The sequence below is a fragment of the Meleagris gallopavo genome, chromosome 8 (genome assembly GCF_000146605.3).
Source record: "Meleagris gallopavo isolate NT-WF06-2002-E0010 breed Aviagen turkey brand Nicholas breeding stock chromosome 8, Turkey_5.1, whole genome shotgun sequence".
In the NCBI taxonomy this organism is placed as follows: domain Eukaryota; kingdom Metazoa; phylum Chordata; class Aves; order Galliformes; family Phasianidae; genus Meleagris; species Meleagris gallopavo.
In genome coordinates this window covers 31,661,954-31,680,157 of record NC_015018.2, presented here as the reverse complement: position 1 = coordinate 31,680,157, position 18,204 = coordinate 31,661,954, and positions in this window count along the sequence as shown.

Genomic DNA, 18,204 nt, shown 5'->3' with positions numbered 1-18,204 from the left:
GGTCAGGCTGGGCTGCTGCACCCTGAGATCCTGCTGGGTGCAGAAATGTTGGAAGTGTGCTCATCTGGGTCTCAGTGTTGAGGTGTTACAGGTTGGATATTGGGAAAAATATCTCATCTGAAAGAGTGGTAATGCATTGAAACGGACTGATCGGGGAAGAGGTGGAGTCCCCATCCCTGGAGGGGTTCCAGAAGTGTGGAGATGTGGCAGTGAGGGATGTGGTCAGTGGGCATGGTGGGGATGGGCTGGGGCTGGACTTGGGGATCTGAGAGGTCTTTTCCAGCCTTCATGATTTTATGATTTGACATTAACTGAGATCTTCTGGGCGTCGTGGCTCAGTGTACCTTGAAATAATGGCTGCTCTCCTTCCTGTGTGTGCTCCTGTTGGGCCTTTCTGTTATGATTTCTTGCTCCTCCAATCCTCTATTTGTCTTTGTAGGAAACCTGCAGTCCAATTAGATTGTTTAGCTCTATAGAAATTATGAATTAACCTAATTTTTAGTTACTATCTAGTCAATTTCTTCCTGTTCCTTATCTCTAAAGGCAGCAACACCCTTTAGTAGCAGTTCTTATGATAAAAGCTCTCACATTGGGAATTTTTAGAAGGAACTGAGCAAGATATGCTGGAAAAGGCAAGACAAGCACCTACTACATTGTCTAAGCCAGCACTGATTGCACATATTTCTTTTCAGAGAAGGCTGGCAGAATGCATTCATGAGTTAGGAAGGGGACAAGCAGACCCAATGTGTTTTGCACTCCTTTTGCATGTCATGAGTTCACACTGTTCTGCATGGTTTTGACTGGGAATGTTGTGGCTCAGTGTTTCTTGCCAGTTGCTGCACTGTCAGCAGACCAGTTTGTTGAGTCATGACTCGGCCAATAGCTGGATGGATCTGTGTTTCTGGCTGTGCTCAAAAACAAACTCCGGTTCTGATGAAACTACTCATGGTCATTGAAAGACCCCACAAGCACATTATGAAAGAGCTTATATGTTTTTTTCCCTCTGTTCCAGCTGGATTCCTCTGGTGCCTTTACCTAAATTCCCACCACGTTTTCAGCTGGATACATCATTTCTCATTCCAACCTTTGCAAACTCAGGGCTGCAGCTCATAGTGGCTGTGTTGGCACTTGTGGGATCAGCACATATCAGTGCTGGGTGAAGTCATCCTCATATGTGCAGTCTTTAAAGTGTATTAAGACCCTATGAGATTCAAGTGAGATGTAACATAAGCAGGTCTTATTATTTCTGTCTAGCCTTTGCCATTTAAAATAATCAAAATGCCCTCTACAATAACAGTGTTATATCTTCCCTTCACTTAGCACATTTAACGGAACACATTTAACTCTAAAAGCCATAAAACACTGGGCTTAGCACTGCCAAAGCCTGGCATGGTTTATTTTCTTCTCTTGCTTTTCAGATAGAACCAATACAGCACATGTAAAACAAGAAAGTTTAAAATAAACAATCTGATCCATTTAATTGCTTTTAAAAATATTTAAAACTTTATTGGATTTATAACTATAGCAGCAACAGTTTCTGCCTCCTGTCCTAAAGTTGTGGCCTCATTTGAAAGCGACAGCCCTGTGCAAGAAGCATCACTGATTGAGATGTGTGGGTCAGGCACTGCTATTAGCCAGTGGTTATTCAATGAAACATGCCAAGAAGTGTAAGGAGTGGTACTTCCTCAGCATATCTATGTGAGTATCCATGAGATATGTCTCCCAAAGTGACTTGTGAGATTTTGGTAGGCATTAAATACTTAAAATATCAGAAATGTCTGAGCAGCCTTTTGTCAGAGTTCTCCAAGATCAGTCTGATAAGCAGCTTTGGAGATCATCTCCCTTTTGTTTTTTTTCTTTTTTCTTTTTTCTTTTTAAGGAATCTAGACCCACTTTTGAGAAACTCAGTCTCAGTTTCTGTTTCTCATAACAGTGGCCTAACTTTCATCTTCGGCACTGCTGCGATGCGTGCTCTTTTTCTATTGCAGTGGTGTGGGTCAGGATGAAAAGGGGAAGAATCAAAGAGAAGCAGAATCTCAACTTGCATTGGTGAAACTTTATCCTGTTTATTAACTCTGTTCTGCGAGCCAGTATATTGTGCTTGGATCTTGTAACACTCCATTTTAGAAAATAATAGTCAGAGCAAGTGCTTTAACCAGCAGTATGAGGGTTTTAATATAAAATGTGCCTTCCCCTTAAATTGATTGCAAATGTACTTTCCAAATATTTTACTTTGTAAAAAGAATTCTTGGAGGAATTCCAGTGACTGGTACTTTCCAGCTAGCTAAATGCAGATAATTCCCCTTCTAAATGTGCTTTGCAAATCCTGGCCATATCGTTTGGAGCAGTGGCTTATATAAAAGTGCCAACTAATAGCCCTCACCCCTGTGTGAAAGGTAAGGTTCCTATGTTGGGAGCGAGGCAGATGATTCTTAGGATTGCCCGCTGGGAATACGCACACTGAGGGCATACATGGAAGTGGAGTGACCAGGCTGCATTGCAGTGCTGGTGGTGGGATGCCAGAGGCCTCCAAACCTTTTACAATGAGTAGCACACAACTGTTTCCAGAGTGTAGTTCTTCTGTCTGTGTTCAGAAACTCCAGCTTTTGGGTATAGATGGGAGAGCTCCAATGGTTTGTTATAGGTCATTCAGAAATGCAGGGGAAGAGAAGGGCCTGGATTCCAGCCTCCAGCTCAAAGGATCGGTGATGAATCTCCATTTGATAGAAGCATTTCACAAGAGGAATTGAAAGTTACATTTGTTTCGTGCTGTATTATTTGAAACTAAGGGGAAAATTGGGGGTAGCAATCCACAAAAATAATTTTCTGTGGCACCCACTATGACTAAGGCTCTCTAATGGTGTTGAAAGAACACAATTTCACCTTCCTGAAATGTTTAGCGCAATCTTCATCAAACAGATGGGTGAATATAGACATGATTTCCATCTTCATTAAATTAATTCATTAATGCCAGGTATTTGAAAAGTCAGTCCTTTAATAATGTATAAATATTTTCTTCTCTAAGTAGCTGTCTGATTTCCCCCCCACGGACTGGCTTCTACTTTTTTGTAATGAGACCAACTTATGATGGAAGAGCTCCCAGTGTGTGTATACTTGCAGATGTGTTCTTCGATAAAACTTAATTAGCCACCTTAGTAATTTTCTGCTTAACATGTTTTTAACATTCTTTAGAACTCGAAGTGAGATGTATCTGAACTGAAGAAAATGAGGTAGCTATCCATAATCTTACCTTGATCATCATTTAGTTTGTTAGGCTAAATGCAATGCAGGACATAACTTTCACAGATTTGTCTACGCTCACTCCAGCAAAGGAAAGTATTTTTCAGGTTTCATTCTATTAACTCTAGAGAATATGAGTTTCTTTAAAAAAATTAATCCATTGAGTCAAACTCCAACTTTTACTTAAGACAGTGGTGAAAAGTCTTTAATGAGAGGGGCATCCTGAAACAGATACGTTGAAAAAATACAGTCACAGAACCATAGAATCACCAAAGTTGGAAGAGATGGAAAAGACCTCCATGATCATCCAGTCCAGCCATACACCTACACCCACCACCAATAGTGCCCCACTAAAAAATAGAATGTATCTTAGCATATAGAAGCTAAAACACTGTGCCATTTAAAGCAGCATAAGGAAAGGCGTTCTGCTGACCACCCAGTTCCATCACCATGCTCAAGTCCCAGCCAGCAGCTGCTTCCAACTGCAGTTGTGCAGAAGGGACAGGGTTGTCAACACCAGCAACTTTGCACAGAGCCTGGGAATTTCACACATTCACCCCCTCAGGATGCAAAGTGGCATGTTGACTTTATACATCTTTTTGCTAGATGGAAGGAATGGAGGAAGAAAACATAAAAATAAGTGGCACAAAACCAAACGCACAGTGGGAACAGTGAGATCTGTGTGCTGTGGCTGTGCGACTGGCTCCTGCTGGCTTCTTTCAGCCAAATCATTGTGGTTCATTAGGCTTGCTAGTTAGCACTTGCTTATGGTTTATTCAGAAAAAAAAATAGCATCTGATTGCAAATATGAGCTATTAATTCCCATTGCAGGTTCTGTGTTCATTCTTGGTGAGGGAGGGTTGATTTATAGAGCAAATCCAATTGTACCAGAGGGATATACATTATTATTTTTTATATTTTAGAGATGGAACCCAAGCCTATGTTTTTGTATTTCACCTTTCTAACAAATCTGAGAAAAGCTTCATCAGTGGAATCATGTTGTGTGGGGCAGGTAATGGAGAGCAGCACTGAGACAAAAATTGAAGGCAGCAGCTTGTGTATATGTATGCTGTTCTCATTTGCTCTGCTCACATCAGTGTGGTAGAAATGCAGAAGTTTTTGTGTCTGGTGGGCTCTTTCCCCAGCTATTGGTCCCTGCCTTCCATGCAGATGCTTTCATCTGAGATATCTGCTAGTGCTTATCATGATAAAGCTCTGAAGAGGGATGAGTGAGGTAGATAGCACGTTCCCTTGGCCTGTCTGTGTCACAAGGAGCATGGGCCCAGACAAGGAACATGGGTGTTAATCTTTACAAGGTGATGATCACTCAAGAGATCTGTGGCAAGGTGTGAAATATTGTTATATCTGTATTTCTATGCTGTCTTTCATCTCCTTAAGTATGCCATACAATCATATCAATAGATCATGAAAAGACAGCTTTGCAGATTCTCTCTTAGGTTGCTGGCCCGACAGACCATTTTTGCATCGATGTTTGCTTTCTTTGACCAGAAGTTACTTCTCTCTTTCTGCAGTTCTTTTAGCAGAACCCATTTCCCTGTAAACCACGTATGCCTAGGGAAGCAGAGGGAATCAGCAATTCATCCTTTTTTCCGTGACAGATACAGTTACCAAAATTCTGTGCAACAGGCTCAGAGTAAGCAGGGAACCCCAAGGGAAGCAGCTCTGACTCTGGAGCCTAGAGAAGATGTGAGCGAGCTTCTCTCCAAACCAGATCAGATGGATCTTCCAGTGCCCACCCATGGGCTGGGAGGGTCCCGAAATGTTCTTCAGTGAGAACAGCAGCAGGAGGAAATAGGCAGAGATTGCTTACGCAGTAAAAACATCTACCACAAGAAATTTAAATAGGTCTCTTTTCTCTTTCTTCGAATGATAAATGAGAATAATTTCAGGTTAACAGCTACAGGGTCTGCTCTACTGTGGGTATTCCTGCATACCTTCCATTACCTCGATAGGAGGAGCGTATGGATGTTGAAGACAATAAAACCTTTAAAGCCTGCCATAATATGCCTTTTCCCCTTCATTGTGCACACACACACACACAGACCATCAGTACTACTGGAAAGTCATGCACACTGTTGAAACAAGGGAACCTTCTGTATGTATATGGGCGATTATATGTAGGAAGGATCCCCACTGCAGGGAAAATACACTAATTTTAAGTAGGAAGGAACTGCCAAATCTCTTTTGATATAGTCTGTAGCAGTAATAATACATTTATTAAAATGGTAAATTGGGACCTATATAAATTAAAATACTTTAAATTGATTGTTATAAGGATTAACTGAAAGGTACAAGGAACCTTGCCATAAAAAATACAATTTCTCAATATTTCCTCTATCTTTTCAAATATCCCCAAAGTTTACTTTTTTGTTATTTCAGCTTCTAGGCAGTAATGTGAGATAACAGGAATAATGTGTAATAAGTCATTTGTTGAGCAAATAACTCAGAGGGTTACTAGACAAGTTGTGTAAGTTTTCAGTAACTGTTGAACCAAAAATTGGATGTTCCAAAATGACAGATCCTCACCAGACAAAATAAAGCAGGTAGTACAGCAGTGTTCTTCAGTCCATTGTAACACTTTTAAGTGATAAATGTCACAAGTGGTTGGAAAAATCTTTAAATGTGGCCTCACAATGCATTTCATACACAAAGAATTGTTATATGAACTTATGGGAGATGTAAAAATATACAAAGGAGAGAAAATAATAGGTGATATATTTGCCTAATAACTCTGTAAAATTAACTTTTCAGTGGAGAACTGTGGCATGTTATTCTTGGAAGTGAGGACCATGTTAATACGGGTAGGAAAATTCTTTCTAGTGGAAGCGTCATCTGTTACGAACAAAATGTGCTTTCTTTTACTTTTTATCATTTGCTCTGGTCTGATCTCTTGTCATGCATATCGCAGAAACTGTCAAAATAAACTGGGAGATGCTCTGTAAATTTGCCTGACGCAGATATAGTCTGTTGGACAGCTAACAGAAAGATCAGTATCACTGGGCTATATCTGCATATGGGTTTGGACTCTCCTTGTCTTTTGTGAATGACTGAGGCTCCTAATCAAAGCAAACTGTACCAAACCACCAAATGGCTCCTGGTGGAAATGGACAGGAACCAGAGGTATCCGAGTCTACGTGTGTCCTGAGGCTTTCATAGATGAGATGTTCACTATTGGAGAGAGAAACCTCTGCTGCATGTGTGCACCCATGTACTCTGCTATACATGCTTTCCCTAAAGGAACAGCACAAGTGTGCTCAGCATACAGCAATGTCAGAGGCTCTTATGTATCTCTGGTTTGCTCCAAATACCCTTTGCCAGATTTGATCAAAATTGTTTATGAGGTTTAAAAGATAAGGAGTGAGATGGAAAGTTGTGTGGATGTTGTAATTCTGAATATTATAAGTTACGAAGTAAAAATGAGAATTCCAGACTGTTAGGATTTATGTTGCTTCTAATGCCAGCAAAGCATCAGTTCTAGGATGCTGCTAAGTGCTGCAAGAGAACATCTCATTCACCTGAGAAAGGGCTCTTTTGGGGCCTTACCAGACCTCAGCATTGCTGCTGGAGGGTAGAAGGCCAGGGAACACCATCCTATATGCCTTCAAGGTACAAGTGGAAACACAGTACATCATAATGAACCATAAGGTGAGAAAGGTTTTGAAGATCTCAAACACAGAACCATATCATTACTTACTCAGCACAGCGGGCCCTTTTTTGTGTGCATTATTAAAATCTCCCAAAGCTTCTCTTGAAACCCAAAGTAATACATGGAGACCCAGCACAGGAGCCAAGCTTCGCTTATGCAGACATCTGTGCAAGATGTTTCTAACCTGCACTAGGTTAGGGGAAAGGGAGCCAAGGGGATGTTTGAGAGCTATTGCATTCTTTTGGGGGACTTTGAGGGGTGAGGAAAAGGACTCCAGTTGGCTGTGAGACTGCTCTGAGTATTTCCAAGGAGGTCGGGAGGCTTCCAGCTGCCCCAGAGCAGGAGGGCAGGTAACTTACAGCCACTTCTGCTCCTACACAGGGTCCTCACCCACCCCAAATGGGAAGCACTGTGTATTTCATTTTAAATTAATTAAGTGGCACTAAGCATAACAGCATTTGAAGTAAAAAAGTACAGGTGGCTACACGGAAAGTTGAAATAATATGCTTGGACTCTACACATGTTAAAGTTCATTATGTTTCCTCTGCTTACACACAATCTGCCAGCGATATCTTGGTGTCACCAGACCTAGGGAAAGCTGTTTGCTCAGCAGTCTTAACCTCTACTATAGCTGCTGTACGGTGGGGAACAATTCTTGTTTGTCTTAGGCAGGCTTTTTCCACAACAGAATTTGTAACTGGTTTTTGTTTTGTTGCTCACTAGGAAGCAGGCTGTTGTTTTCTCGTCAATACAAATATTAACATTTCTCACTGGAGACTTGAAACACCTTGCAAAGCTTTCTTAGTGAAGATGAGAAGTGCAGAATCTCATTTGCAGATTATGGTAAATTGCAGATGTGTGCAATCCTTGCGTGCTTGTTTTTCCTTAGATTTGGTGTGGGTTTTTTTTCTTTTTTTCCCCTTTGTGTGAGCATTACTCAAGACAACTTCTCTTCATTTTGAATTTCATTATCTGTATTCTGCTGTATTTTCATTTCTTCTGGAATAATAACATTGTCCCAGCCATTGTAATGGATCTGGGATATTTCCCAAGAATAATGTTTTCTGGAGAGCAACAAAAGAATGACCAAGAGCCAATGCAGTGCCCTTTCACCCGTGTCCTTTCACAATTAGAAGCAGCAGTCCAGCAGAACGGATTGAAGCAGGTGCTTGAATCATTCCTGCTGAGCAATACAAACGTGCCCAATGCCCAACATGTTTAAATCCTATTTGGAAATAAAATTAAGTAGCTACTTGCCCTATTAAAGCTTATAAATATAAGCTTCATTCCACAAACAATACTTTTAGTAATAGGCAGAGAAAACTCAATAGACAAAAGGCAAAATTAAGGATATGAGTAATTTAGTAAAATGCTAGCACTCCACTTTTCAGAGAAGCATAGAATCACTATGGCTGGAAGAAGATCTCTAAGATCCCCACCCCACCATGCTCACTGCCCATGTCCCTCAGTGCCACATCCCCACAGCTCCAAACATCTTTTGGTTCCTTTTATCCCATCTGTGGCCGCATTTCAGGTTTCTATTTTATAGATTGGGTTTTCTTTCAAATAATCTCCCTTTCCCCCACGTTCCCTCAGTCCTATTTCTATCCAGCTTATCTGCTTTTCTCTCCTCTTTTCTAAACGCAGCTTTCTCAGACCACGGCTGCTGCACAGATCTCTGCCACTTCCTCCTCCCTTTCCACCATATCACAGCATGCTGCTGGTTTTATTATTTCTGAGGGCTGCAGGTCCCTGTGAGGTGGTTTTGACTTCAAAATGCAGACATAAACAATTTACTCAGACATTTCATTCAGCTCCAGCTGGAGAAAGCTGTGATTCTCTGCTCTGTCACAGAGCCTCCCCACACTGCCCCTAAGGGCTGCTTTGCTCATTTTCATCCGTCTTCCAGTCTGATCATCCCAATTCACAAGTAGGCAGGACCATCAGTTGTAGCTGGTAACGTGTGCATCTGAATACGGGACAGTACCAGATTAACCACTGAAAAGGTAAATCTGGGACCTGGGCACTATAAATTCCCCAGATTTGGATCTGGGCTCTATAAATTTCCAAAGCCTTGAAGCTCATTGCTCCCTTTGGTGGTTTTTAGACCCTGTGAGCTGTCAGCCCTTGAGCACACACACACAGGTCCCGCTGATTCCAGATGCATCTGCAGGAAGAACCAGCCCCACATTCACATCAATTTCAGTTTCAGCAGAGCTCCAGCACATTTTGCTTGCATGTGTCCCTTATTACCACTATCAAGTTGGCACGTGTCCTTTATTCCTTCCTTCCTTCCTTCTTCCAACCTTAAGCTGAATATTCCAAGATGAATCACTGATAAAATGGTATTTTAGGAAAGAATATGAGGAGCAAACTCAAACCAATTTGTTGTATAAGGAGCACAGACCTTGCTTCCTAATGGGACCAATATGGAACTGGTTTCTTTTGAACAGGTGATCTAATAGGTAATGCCACAGAATGGTTAGTAACCCATCAGAAAGTGTCCTATTGAAAGAGAACACATTGCTTAGTGGTGTGGCATCCAGGCAGAAGGGCCGAACTTCATTCTTAAGTACTTTTCCATGATCTGGAAGTCAGTGCTTAATTTGTTGATGATTCCTGTGCATATTCATCCATTAAAGTTATGGTACAGAAAAAGCAAGGACAGCTGCTAAAATATATCTGTGCCCCTTGAAGCTAAGGAAGAGTTACTTGGTAAAAATGAAACGAGTCAAAATAAGCACAAATTTGATGCAATGTTTCTGTGTTCATAACTAAGCCTTCCAAACGCCTGATTTACAAAGTAGGAACTTAACAGTGGATGCATTGTAGGAGAAACACACACACACATATGTATATTCTAACACAATTGCCTTTGTTTTTAAAGGAATTATTTTCTTATTCATGGTTTGTTTTCATTTACTTTCTTGTAAAATGTTTTGGCAGGGTCTGGTGAAATATAGTAAGGGAAACCATGCGTTTCTATGCATGTAAAGCAGGAAAACAGTGTGACTGTGGACAAACAATGTCCTCCATTGTTGGCGGTTTATTTTCTCACTGTTATTAATCCCTTTGTCACTGCAATGGGCACTGTGCTCTGATTTGGTGCCAGCGGTGCATTTTAATGCTGGAAGCAAAGCTTAGCAGTTTGCCTTTGTCACAAATCAGCTTTGGGGGATGTCAGGTTGGCTGGAGGTTTTCCTGCCCTAAAAATCCTTGGATAGGTCAGCTCCTTGTGGGGAAGATTGAGGAAAGAGAGAATATCAGTGATGGAAGGGGCTGATCAAGCACATAGCATGTCTGTGATCTTCTTGAAAATGTCACCGCCAACATAAATTACAGCTTCCTGGAGGCTGCTCCAAGTTGTGCTGGAATAGTGGGAGCGTGTTTATAGCAGCACATTGGTTTGGCTTTCCCTTCCCACTGTGCTTTTCTCTGCTGCCAGACCTGTAACAATCACAGAAAGCATTTAGTATTGCTACCAATGCAGTCAAATATGCTCACGTGAATTTGCTAGCAAGTGACATTGCTTACAATCATAAGATGGCTTAGTTTGGAAGGGACCTTAAGGATCATCTAGTCCCAAACTAAATCAGGTTTTTCGTGTTTTTCTATGTTTTTTGAAAGATTCTTATTACTTGTGCAAGCAGCCCAGTGGCAATAACACAATGCCTGTCACTATGCCTGCTCAGATGGTTGGGTAAATGCAGACAAAATGAAATGTCCACAGACACACACGGAGTAATATGACTTCATTTTAAATGTATATATTTATAGAGTGTGTGTGGTACATAGATGATTCTGATTGTGCAGATGTACATCTCTTTGCTCTTATCCCTCTTTTATCTCTAAATATAATTTTAAAAGGAAATAGGTTTTGAAAGGGGCAAGAAGCTCCAGTAAAGAATTTAAATATGTTGAGCTCTTTTTCTTTCCCTTTGAAAGGAGCAGTCAGTCAGGGCTCTTGTTTAAAGTTAAGCTAAGAAATGTCTCTGTGGAGAATTTCAGACTCCCTTTCCAAACACCACCGAGCCAAGTATGGTTATTATCTGAATTTAATTCGAATCATATGAACCGTCAGTTTTTGCCATACTGAAGATTTTTTCCTTTTCAATCTGGCAACGCATTCGTCAAGTTATGGGCAGACCCCACTCGCATAAAGGAACACTTTTGCGAACTTTATAGCTTGCAGGGTTTTCCAGGTTCAACACACAGTTATGACTTTCTTAAAAAGACACACTAAACAGCCCTGTAAGTATATAAAAACAGAATATCACCATGCAATTAGCTTTGCGTGAGTCATAAACGGGAGAAAAAAAGGGAAACAAGTTTGAAGAGTTGTCCCTAAACTGGTGTATCTAGAGCAATATTCCAGTCACAAATGTTCCCTCTCGCTGCCTCCTCTTGGTCCAGGGGCTTTGAGCGGATGAGCGCAGGTGGTTTCCCACAGCCTTGGATACCCTCCGAGGAGAAGTCTGCTCAATCCTCCAGTGTTTTGCAAGGAGGTGAGAGTAATAATTACCCACCTACTTCAATGCACTCCTGACAGCCTGAATCAATGTCGTCTCAGTGCCCGGGAGATGTCAAATGCCATATAAAAATGTTAAATAATATTGCTTCCCAGCCGTGCGGCCGGAATTTACACTATTTGGAGGAAAGAGGATGGGGGGATAATTACAGCCTGAACTTTTTAAAATGAGGTACTGAGGAAGGGCACAGTCAGCAGAACAGCAGCCACATCCAGGGTCTCCAAAGAGCTCTGCGTTTATGGGCTCTCTCTGATTAGGGATTCTGGAAAATTTCCATATTCACTCCACTTCTATGAGTATGTAGAATATTTTCAATTAATGCTCCTAGCGTGGAAAGTATTTGAAAATGCTTTCTCAGCATGCTGTGTATCACAATTTACTCTGTGGATTTTCTTATTTCTTCTCTCTGCACATCCGTGTCTGCATCCATTGGGCTTTCAGGGCTTTGGCATCACAACTGAGTGCTCTTCCAGAGGTTTGTTCTGCCCGCTGCCCTTCTCGGTGTTCCTGTGAGCCTTGTTACTTTTGATTGTTGTCATATGTATTGGTCTGGATTCATACCCTCTCATTAATTTCCAGTTTAGAGTGTTTACACTGCTATTGCAGTGAAGCCAGGGTTATTCAGTTTCTAGGAAACAGCCATTATTTATCCCTTTGGATACTGCCTGTCTTGCCATATTTCAGAATAATTTTCACCCATGTTATATTTCATTGAGTAGATGTTTTAATAAAAATAGTTTTTTAAATATCACAGCAACATCCCCAGCAACACAACACCACATATTTAGCTTGTTTGAACCATGGACTTGCAACATACACTGCAATATATTCATGGTTAGCAAGGGTAGCTAAATGCAAAAAAAACAAAAAACCCAACACTGAAGGGAATGAAGCAGTCCTGAATTTGAACAACAGTGTTAAGAGAGGGTGAGACCAGAGCAGGATGCTCAGACTTCTCCCTACAACAAACTGTGTGCTTGTTTGATCTCACCGAAGGGTTCTGACTCCAGGCTTTCAAAGCCAGCACATCAGTGTAGACACTCAAACACCATTAAAATGAAGAATCATTCTGCATCTGCCTTACAGTTCCCTCCTGATGTTGTTTATGATAATGCAATATTCATCAAGTTCGAGTTATTCTTCTTTGTGTCATACACTATGACTTACACATCTACCTATAGTCTAGTATTGCACTTCTGTAATACAAGAACAGTAATACAGTGAAAATAGTCACAATCCACATGGCCTAAATCCTAGCAAGAATGACATGCCCAAGAAGGATTTTAAGAGGCAATCTTTTTTATGCATTAGTCCCATAAGAAAATCATCTGGGACCCAGGAGTACATGACTGCTCAAAATGTTTCCTATTAAATTTGCCTAATACAGATTTAGCACAAACTAAATATTGGCTTTATGGGTATTTTACAAACTTCTCAGTTGAATGCCTGAAAGCTGATTCTTGATAATGACTAAATTTTGGTTTAAAAAGGGTCTGTAGGCTCATAAGATGGGCAATCATCTAATTGCTGGCAGTCCTCCTTTTCATCTTTTTTGTGAGTCCAGTTGGAAAGAAGAGCACGTTTAACACTTTTTATACACTGAGCCTTATTATTTCATTGAAGTCAAAGGTTATAAAGAGTGGATCTTGTGATCCAAGCTGGAGTTGCATGCTCCAGGGCTATGACAGGCTGAGTATTTCATAGAAGAACATTCTGCATCCTTTTGTACCCCCTTGGAGAAGGTTGGTGCTGCGGGACACATGACCTGCAGTCAGCGCAGGGATAAGGCAAATGGAGCTGCACAGAGGGGCAGCAGCATATGGCCAGTGGGATTACTGGTGGAGCCACTGGGTCATTAAGCCTCTGATGCCAGAAGCTCCATTTTTTGAACAAAACCCAATGAATACTACAGCAGCACTGCACCAGAGTTGCTGAGTTTGGGGAGATTGAAGCCATGAGCTGATCTCCCAACAAGATCAGGCTTTTGGGAATGCTTTTTGGATCCGCTGTTCAAATAGTAAACTTGAAGTCATTGCAAAGCATGTCTCAGAGCATTGTCAGCACTCTTTTTTTACACCGAGTTTTCACAGCAACAGACTTTGGGTAGAGAAATGAGTAAGCAGCTTCCCATTTCCACACATAAACGCTCTGATCCATGTAACAGACGATTTCCCTGATGTACTAGGCTGTCTGCAGTCCTGCTCACACGTCCCTCGTGCTTAGTGTGTTACAGTGCAGAAGGAAAGCAATGAGGCATGTTTTCAACAAAGAACAAAATAGCCAACTAATTTTTTGCTTTTTCTTTTTTTTAACGAATTGGATATGGACTTTATTACACAGGCAAGGGCAATTGTAACAAAATCTTGGTTATCACCTGCAAGCAGCAGGTAAAATCAAGTATTTTATCTTATTTCAGTCTTCTCCTTGGCTTGCATTCTGAACAGATGTACCATCTCCTTGTTTAAAACAAGTTTCTGTTCAGGAGAAATCTGCATTTGCTTGATCGCATAGTAGACAGTGATCTTACACTCTGAAGTCATTGCTGGTTCATGGTTGTGTTTCATTAGCACAAACACTGAATGCACACAAGGTATTTCAGTAACACATCTTTACATTACTTTCAGTGTACACTGCATTTTGAAGGAAAAAAGAGTTTTTTTCATACATGATCTTTTTATCAACTTTCTTCAAGTGTGCAATTCCTCCAGATAAATTCTATTTACAGAAATATTAATGTTTGTGTAAGTTCTTTTACAGTCCTTGCTGTAGGATGTGAATGTTTCATCATCTTTAGCATCATCGTAAGGGCAATAATGGAGTTAGAAACCTCTAGCCCACTTTGGTAGCAACGACAAATAAATTATGCTATGTGAAACCTTCCCTTTAGTTCTGTGTGAACCACTTATGCTTCGGAGCAGCTGAGGAAGAGCTAGGAAGGCATCCCTGGGTGCCAGCTGTGCAGGGAGTTCCCAAAGCAGGACTGGCAAAGGGAGAAACCAGGAGCGGGGTCTCACTGGGTGTTGCAGAGAAACCAAGAGCAGTTCTCCCCATGCATTTGGGCTTCATGGCCAAGAGAGCTGGGCAGAGTAGCTAAGCCGTGCTCAGGAACAAGGATGGAGCAGGAGGAGGGAGCTGTGTGACTTTCCTCATGCTTAGCATCCTTTGTAGAGATAATCTGGCTCAAGGGGGGGCTTGGGTTCTACTAAAAGCTTTCCTTGTTAGCAAGAGTGTGAAAGGTTAAAATGATTGTATGCTAGTCACATTTGGGAGAAATTAAGGGAAGCTAATTAAACCTATCGTTATTTCTAGGCGTTTGCACCTCTTTTCAAATGTACCTTTCTTGTAATTGGATTTTTTCAATAGTGAATGTTTGAACATAGAGTTATTACTGTAAAGCAGTTTGCTGGGAGTCTTGTGGCAATTAGTACTTCCTGCACCTTCAGTTTTGAATACCAGCACCACTGTTCTGAGGGAAGAAACCATGCAAAATGCTTATTGTTAAAAATCAACAGGATGATTCAGTCTGTTGGAACTGCAGTAGGTTATATTTAACTAAGCCCAGTGAGGTTAATGCATTTTATGTACAAGAACAACAACAACAGAAAAAAACAGGAAAAAGTTGTTTGCTCATTGGCCCATTTTCTTTCTCTCAAATTTCAGTTTTGGAATTAATACATTAATCCGTGTAGTTTTGGGGTTTATTTTAGCACAGGCTGTTCCAAAGACAAATTATTGAAAAGGAAAAAAAAGTAAGCCAAAGCTGATCTGACCTACACAAGAAGGGAAGCGAGACTGCTCAATTCTGCCACTGCTGAAATGAATATCAAATCTCTCTGTTATTTCCAGCTTTATTCTGAATTTTGCTGTTCAGTTTAACTCAAAATCCTTATTGCAGAGGGACCATAAGGGTGGCAGATCAATCCATACCAACGTAACATATCAACTGCCAGTTAAAACGCAGTGTATGTGTGTATAGATAGGGACATGGTACACAAGCTGCCAATTATGTCGTGCTCTAGAAGAAACTGCAGGAAAAAAGTCACAAAGAGAAGGCTGCCTGGTGAGGTGTCTCAGGATGTAAATGGCTCCTGCTGAAAAGGTAACAAAGGCTGCGTTGTGTGATCGTGTGCTTGGATCAGCTGGGATTTGAGCAGGAAAGCAGCCCCTGATGTGTGTATATATATAATTCTGAGATGCATATTTCAAAATCTCTCTCCGTAAAAATGAACTGTTGTCTTTATACTTGTGCTAAAAGTAGCTTTTGCCACTGCTTTATGAGAAGAAATAGGATGAGAATACACTGAAGTGCTGTGTTGTGTCTCCTATAAAACTTCTGTTCATCAAAAGGTAAAAAGAAAAAAAAATGCACTTAATACTTTTAAGCACTACAATTATATATGTTAATTACTAAACAGTGTTGTTTAGTATCATTTTGGGTTTGAAACATGAATCATTTTTGCTTCAGAATGGATTCTATCAATCTGAGCGATTTTATTTAAAGACTGAAAAATTGTATGCTTAGTTCTCCTTGGGACTATATTTCAATATAACCACTCGAGGATGTGGTGTTAGACACAGGGCTGAGCAAATTCCCCAAAACATCCTCCCAGAGAAAATTCCATCTCATTCCGTCTGGTTGCCGATCCCATCACTGCAGGACACTTCTGCTGGTTGGAAGGTTCGTGCCAGTACCTCCAGTAGGAGGTAGAACTAAACTCCCCCCGTGTCCTACTTCAATCTCTCCCACTGTCACCAGGAGAATGCATTGCATAGGGTAGGTGAGCACAGAGGAGCAGAGGGAGAATTGTAATTCCAATACCCCATCGCATCTTGAATCATAATTGAGTCTGTGTCTCGTATGACTTCTTCACAAGCTGTGAAATCAGAATTTTATTAATCTTCCCTTCTAGTTGGGTGCATTAAAACTAGTTTGGAGTGGGTGTTCCCAGCCTGGGTTCAGGCCATGCATTTTGGGACTTGTATCTGAAGCTTTCATTTGAGTGATGTACAGGCCTGCTGCAGCCTTCAAGGAGCGCTTATGCTTTTCCTTTCCTGCAGAGCCAGCCATGTGGCCCTAAGCCAAGGTTTCCTTGCTGAGGGCTGAATGAGCCTTTCAGCTGCTTTTGGCGGACCTAGCAGTAATACACACGTGTACAAAGAGGAAAAAATAATCATGAGGACATGGAGCAGATGAATGAAGCTGTGGGCCAGTTCTAGCCCCCACCTTCACAAGTGCCTCGATCATTTCCTAAGCAATTATGTGGGTGTAGGATCTGACCACTGATTTTCCTTCCTCTTTTTCGACCAAAGCTCTTTGTTTTGCTATGGTATAAACTCTTGTCTTGCTATTCCTTGCTGAAGTTGCTTGCAATCCTACCCTTCCACAGACTGTTGTTGTACCAGAGTTCCTCCCCATAGAAACATCAGACTCCCTGGAAAAAACCTCCTTAACATCACCTCCCATCCTTGTTATTTGGAGCTCACTTTGTTATCCATACATATAGCACATCTTTCTTCCAAAGTAAGCTTTTAATGATAGTCCCACAATTCATGCAAAGCTCTGCATTTTAGAAGACAAGCATATATCTAAAAACAGGTCCTCAGTACTGCTCCCTTCCTCGTCTCTCCGACCTCCTTGGGAGTCTGTGCAACAGAACCACTGTGCTGAGCAAGCATGCACCTCGTGTACTCGAGGTCTTGTTGGTGAGCTTGTTTCTAATTGCACAGTCTGTTGCTGGATAAGTCTTGCATCTGCAACAAAGGGAAAACATCTCGGTTTGTCAATATGTAAATAATTTAATGCAGTCATGGAAAGAAAAGGAATTTAACAAAGCATGGCTTTAATAATGTTGACTAAACACCCACAAGGACAATCTGCAGCTGTAAAAAATCTGGATTTCTGTTGTTTAACTAGCAATGTTTAGGAATATATTTTTTATAAACTTCATAGTGTCAGCAGCACACTCACGGTGCTGGTGACAGCTTAGGACCTATCTGAGTCCTGCAGCTTTTTAGCAGATAGAATAAACTGAAAATAGATGCAAGGTTGAGAGATTTCAGTGCCCTGGTATCTCTGTTCCTGCCAGGCTAGACATGCACGAATTCACTCACTGTATTCACGCAGCTCGGAACAAGCACAGTTCATCATAAAGCAGAGGCATCGGGCTTGGTGCAGCACTCCCATCTTGCACAAGGGGCAGAGCTCAGCTGTGCTGCTTTCATTCCCCGAAAGACTCTTTGGTGGTTACTCAGCAATCCGTGGACTTGGAAACAAACATGTTCTCTGATGGAGATCCCCATGGGAAGACTAAGTCCAAGTCCCAGCCAGGACTGCACGTGCAGTCACACAACACTTGGATAACCCTTGGCCAAAACCTCAGCTAGAGACATACCATACTCTTCTCTCTGTCCCAGTCAACACCATTTATTTCATTTGTCTTTCCAGTATGTAATTGTATTTTGTGTGTCAGAGCTTTTGATACTACTGATTTAAATATAATTAGTGGCACAACAGGATTACTGATTTCTGTCTCCTCCCTCTCTTTTTTGGGGTCGTGGAACACGAGTAGATGGTTGTGTATGTGACACAGCCAGGCACTGGTCTGAAAGCTGACACTTTGCTTTCAGTGGGACACCCAAATTCTTTTAAGAACTGGAAATTTTTTTACGAGCAATATACAACTGCAAAACTTTAGGAAATATCCTAAATGTCTACCCAGTGAATTTAACTGAAAGTTCTGTAGCTTCCCTTAGTTGTTTTTTTTTTTT